Raw genomic sequence first — 5,471 nt, 5'->3', positions numbered from 1 at the left:
CGCTGTCATAATGTGTTGAACAATCTGATTTCCAAGAAACTTCTGACGTATCTAAAAATAAACGTGCCGAATGAAAACAGGTGTTGCGCCTTGCTCGTGGCTTTGAATGATTCGCTCTTCTGTAAAATACTGTTCTTCCAATTTTTAGTGGGTGCTAGCCCCATGGAGCCAATACTTTGAAACAACATATGGGGGTGGGCTGCACACCAACTTTCATCAAGTTCATCCTCTTACTCCTTTTATCGTAAAGCGTGCTCAATGGTCGCGTGCCCAGCTCCTAGGCACGTATAAACATTAAGTCACTGAGATGGGGCACTGTGTCGGTGTCCCAAACCATGGCCAGAGGGTCAGTCTCACTACGGTTAGGTTAAGAGGTCGACAGTTTTACAGCAGGTACGTGATTTGGGAAAAGGGATGAAAGTATCGGAGGGAGGGAAATGAATGATTTACAGATTTATGAGTGCTTAGCCGTTCGACTCATAGAGTTTTATGGAGTTTTAGACTCTGACTATTAGTAGTGATGAACAGTTACGTAAAGAAAAGTATAAATGGATAATGAAACCACCCGTTTGCATGTAACAAAGTGAAATGAAAAAGCGGCAAGAGTGGTTTTTGTTAATCACGGGAACATCAGTTGTTTTGGCTATTCTCCCTAACAATAGAGTAGCAGGATAGCATGAAGACTGGTAACGACATTCAGGGGAAGAGAGACGACATGGGAAGTTTAGATTATGTGAATACCATTGGTCTATAAGCGATCATGTGACTGCATGTAATGAGAATTAGAATTTGCCATAAAATTGAAATAAGAACAATTTATATTTTATAGATAGAGTGTGCAATGTTTATGAAGTACATGTTTGTTATTCCTAAACGAGTAAAATGTGATAATGTGACAATTGTTTAGTGCATCCAGTAGTGGGTTGTATTTTAATATGTGTTTAAATTAATTTCACAGTTACCCCTGACGAAGGGCCCCTGGAGGTCCGAAATGCATTGGGTTTTTAATAAACTGCTTTTGATGAAATACGCCTCCAGTACGTATTTTTGAATGAAGAGGCTCGGATGGCCCATCAAGAATATGAGAAATTCAAGTAAATTGGCATTTCCTTGCCCGTGGATGAATCATGATTACTGTTGGTTGAAGAACAGTATTAATGGTATATAACTGATTCAAGTCGAAGAAAAAGAAAACAAAGTTAAAAATAGGTTGCATTAGCACTAGCAACAGTGCCATGGTTTGGGACACCGACACAGTGCCCCATCTCAGTGACTTAATGTTTATACGTGCCTAGGAGCTGGGCACGCGACCATTGAGCACGCTTTACGATAAAAGGAGTAAGAGGATGAACTTGATGAAAGTTGGTGTGCAGCCCACCCCCATATGTTGTTTCAAAGTATTGGCTCCATGGGGCTAGCACCCACTAAAAATTGGAAGAACAGTATTTTACAGAAGAGCGAATCATTCAAAGCCACGAGCAAGGCGCAACACCTGTTTTCATTCGGCACGTTTATTTTTAGATACGTCAGAAGTTTCTTGGAAATCAGATTGTTCAACACATTATGACAGCGTTTTTTGCATGAACAATTGTTGAATTCATCAAATATTTGTTTATATACGGGTGTTCGGGGAAGTCTGTTTCACAAACACTTACAATACAGTGTATAAAGATCACGGGAGGAGTATGGCATTTTATGGTGCAACTTGGGAGTTGGAGTACCGAGGGAGGCCCTCTCCAATTGCAGTCACACACATGTTAATTAGATTGCGTTAATGAGAGGTTTGAAGTTTAAGGAGGGGCGGAGGAGGTATATAAATGCAAGGCGCGCAGCGCACCAAGGGTCAGTCTCACTACGGTTAGGTTAAGAGGTCGACAGTTTTACAGCAGGTACGTGATTTGGGAAAAGGGATGAAAGTATCGGAGGGAGGGAAATGAATGATTTACAGATTTATGAGTGCTTAGCCGTTCGACTCATAGAGTTTTATGGAGTTTTAGACTCTGACTATTAGTAGTGATAAACAGTTACGTAAAGAAAAGTATAAATGGATAATGAAACCACCCGTTTGCATGTAACAAAGTGAAATGAAAAAGCGGCAAGAGTGGTTTTTGTTAATCACGGGAACATCAGTTGTTTTGGCTATTCTCCCTAACAATAGAGTAGCAGGATAGCATGAAGACTGGTAACGACATTCAGGGGAAGAGAGACGACATGGGAAGTTTAGATTATGTGAATACCATTGGTCTATAAGCGATCATGTGACTGCATGTAATGAGAATTAGAATTTGCCATAAAATTGAAATAAGAACAATTTATATTTTATAGATAGAGTGTGCAATGTTTATGAAGTACATGTTTGTTATTCCTAAACGAGTAAAATGTGATAATGTGACAATTGTTTAGTGCATCCAGTAGTGGGTTGTATTTTAATATGTGTTTAAATTAATTTCACAGTTACCCCTGACGAAGGGCCCCTGGAGGTCCGAAATGCATTGGGTTTTTAATAAACTGCTTTTGATGAAATACGCCTCCAGTACGTATTTTTGAATGAAGAGGCTCGGATGGCCCATCAAGAATATGAGAAATTCAAGTAAATTGGCATTTCCTTGCCCGTGGATGAATCATGATTACTGTTGGTTGAAGAACAGTATTAATGGTATATAACTGATTCAAGTCGAAGAAAAAGAAAACAAAGTTAAAAATAGGTTGCATTAGCACTAGCAACAGTGCCATGGTTTGGGACACCGACACAGTGCCCCATCTCAGTGACTTAATGTTTATACGTGCCTAGGAGCTGGGCACGCGACCATTGAGCACGCTTTACGATAAAAGGAGTAAGAGGATGAACTTGATGAAAGTTGGTGTGCAGCCCACCCCCATATGTTGTCACTTAGCTATATACCTATTAGAACTATATACCTAGACAAGAACGGAGCATAAAAGTGACTGCTCTCTTCTGTCATTTTTTCTAGGTTGCATCATACAGGGCAGGACCAACCGGCCTGCGCTTATATTGAACCTCAAGTTATAAGGTTGTATCTTTCCATTTCACTGTGTAGTACTTTGCACCAGGGTCCTGATGAATTGCTTTATGCAAGAAACATGTTGACCTAACCAGGGGGTTGTAGATATTCTACTGTGAACCTTACATCAGTACATACCTCCCCTCCCACCCTTTTTAACTAGGGAGTCAGCCACATTAACAAAGTTCTCTGTGTATTGACATACCTATTTTAGCTTACACCCACTTCACGACTACACATTCACTCACCATTACCCTCCTCCCTTACACGCATGCACCATATGGCTGGAACAAAAGATCTCCGATAAAGAGCCCCTTCGCGGGTGCCCGTCAGACATTGCAGCGCCAGTCTGATGAGGAGCAGAACCCATATGATGAAGCATGACACCTAGCTTGCTGGGTGTGTGAGGGTTTTAGTTCCAAAAAGGGAAACTCCCTTTCCCTTTTTCCTGTTTTTCTCTTCACTAGGCACACTCTCGTACTTACGTTGGGGAACTTTGTACCTTCTTTGTGCTACTGGTCTTAAGGACATGTACACTGGACACTGTTAAACATTGTCCTTCCACAAGGTTCCTCCTTTTGTTTATAAACTATTTTATCCCTGTGCACACAAATTATCCATATTTTTCAATCCTTTTCTAGTTGTTCGGGTTTTGCCCATTTCTGATGTACCACAGTAAAGTGCAACCTGAGTCCATTAGTACTTTCACAAGGTGATCATTCACCATGATCTGTTTCCCGTATGCTTTGCTAGGAAATCCCATACAAGGAATATTGCCCCCAAAAAACCTATTTATATGGGTTCAGACACACTATTTCAGTGAGGGCACTTCCTGGTAATATGACCCAACTCACCAAATTCATAACATCGGGGACTCTGTATAACACACAGGTTGCTGGATTTATTGGGTGGTTTGGCTGGGAGATTAGGATGAGGCAGACCTTTAGAAAAATGTTTTGGTTGTAGTTTTTCAGTGGGTTTAGTTTGAAATCCGGAGAGCGACGTTATGATCAAGCTAGTTCAATAGTCATAATCACTGTGAGCTTAGGGTGTTGCCTAACACAAGCTTGGGTATAGTGGGCTAGGGCATTGAGATATTTTTCCAGATACACTTTTTCCACCACCTCTTCCCCAGTGGAATACATAATTGGAGCCATTGATCACCCAAATCCTTAATCCTATAATAGAAAGCCCTGTGATTATCCCCAGAGCCCCAGTTCTTGCTTCTAAATGTAACCCTGTAAAATTCTGCATCACAGCCCATTCGTTCCAAGATGGCCTTCTTCATATCACGATAGGGTGTTTAGCCTGAAGGATTAGCAGCTTTACATGCTGTCTGTAGTTCCCCTGATTAAAGTGGTGCTGTGTATTTCCCCCATTGCTCTGGTGTCCATGTGGCGTTAAATGCTACTCTTACAAAGATGGTTTTAAAATATCTAGATCTTTCACCTCCTGGCATTTTTGGAGCACCTAACTAGGGACATTGGGATGGGCACTGGCACTTGCAATAACATCAGTTAGCCTTAGAAAAGCATGATCTTGAGTTTGCCATTTGTAAGTTCTCCCTATCTTATTTGGCTGCCTGAGCTTGCTGCTCTACCACTGGCTGTAAGTTTCTTTGACCTTCAGCCAGTTGTTTAATCATGTCCTTCAAAGATACAGTCTGACAGCATGTTAGTGATTGTAGAAATCCTCCTTTTGGCACCACTATCATAGATTCGACAATCACGGCGAAGTTCAGTAGTTTTGAAGGAAAGAATCTTATTTATTTATAGGCCATACACATCTGTGAGACAAAGGTTTTTATTAAATGTAAACACAAACGTTTTAGACTCTTGACTTCTTTCCGGACTCACTTTGGTCCCCTTGAGAAACCGAAAGAATATATTTCTTAATGTTATGGGTTTATTTATTTCTAATATTTACCCCTACCTTCACCAAGTGTTCGTGTAGCGCTTTCTCTTTGTTAACCTTTGTTTCAGCCCATTACCACTGCTGATCCCTATCCAGCATATTTCAATCAGTGCTGGTACTAGTGAAAGCAGAATGCTAACCAAATACCAGTCTATTCCTTCCAACACCAACTTGTCCAATGAGATAGGCACAGATGCAGTACTTACCTGAGACCACGGTCCTTTAGGACGTTGTGTTTGGGACCGCAGTGCCTTCCGCTCTACGGCTGCTGGGCATACACATTAAATGGGGCCTACCCAACCAGGCGTCAGTCTCCTTCCTCCGGGCAGTCGTCAGTGGTATCACTCAATCACCGCTGGACTCCTCCCTGGTCGGGCTCCTGTCTTCCACTCAGCCTCAATGGCTCTCTGTCGTATCCAATACTGAATTCAGACCCGGACTGGCTGATGCGGGCACCGGGCAATCCCCCGGTGGGCCGTATGGGTGGGGGCCGGTTTTGGGCCCCTGGGGGCCGTTTTTGTTACAGGGCCTTTT

At 42.0% G+C, this 5,471-nt stretch overlaps 1 long non-coding RNA gene across 1 annotated transcript; it reads left to right on the top strand.

The window, feature by feature from the left end:
• The first annotated feature begins 356 nt into the window (after positions 1–356).
• LOC144825230 (uncharacterized) lies at positions 357–2,523 on the top strand. The gene is made up of 2 exons (XR_013609341.1): positions 357–393; positions 959–2,523. It is a non-coding gene; the product is annotated as an uncharacterized LOC144825230 (long non-coding RNA).
• The last annotated feature ends 2,948 nt before the right edge of the window (positions 2,524–5,471 follow it).

This window comes from Lissotriton helveticus, chromosome 3_1 (genome assembly GCF_964261635.1).
Source record: "Lissotriton helveticus chromosome 3_1, aLisHel1.1, whole genome shotgun sequence".
Taxonomy (NCBI): Eukaryota; Metazoa; Chordata; class Amphibia; order Caudata; family Salamandridae; genus Lissotriton; species Lissotriton helveticus.
This window is presented reverse-complemented; position numbering and strand designations above follow the sequence as displayed.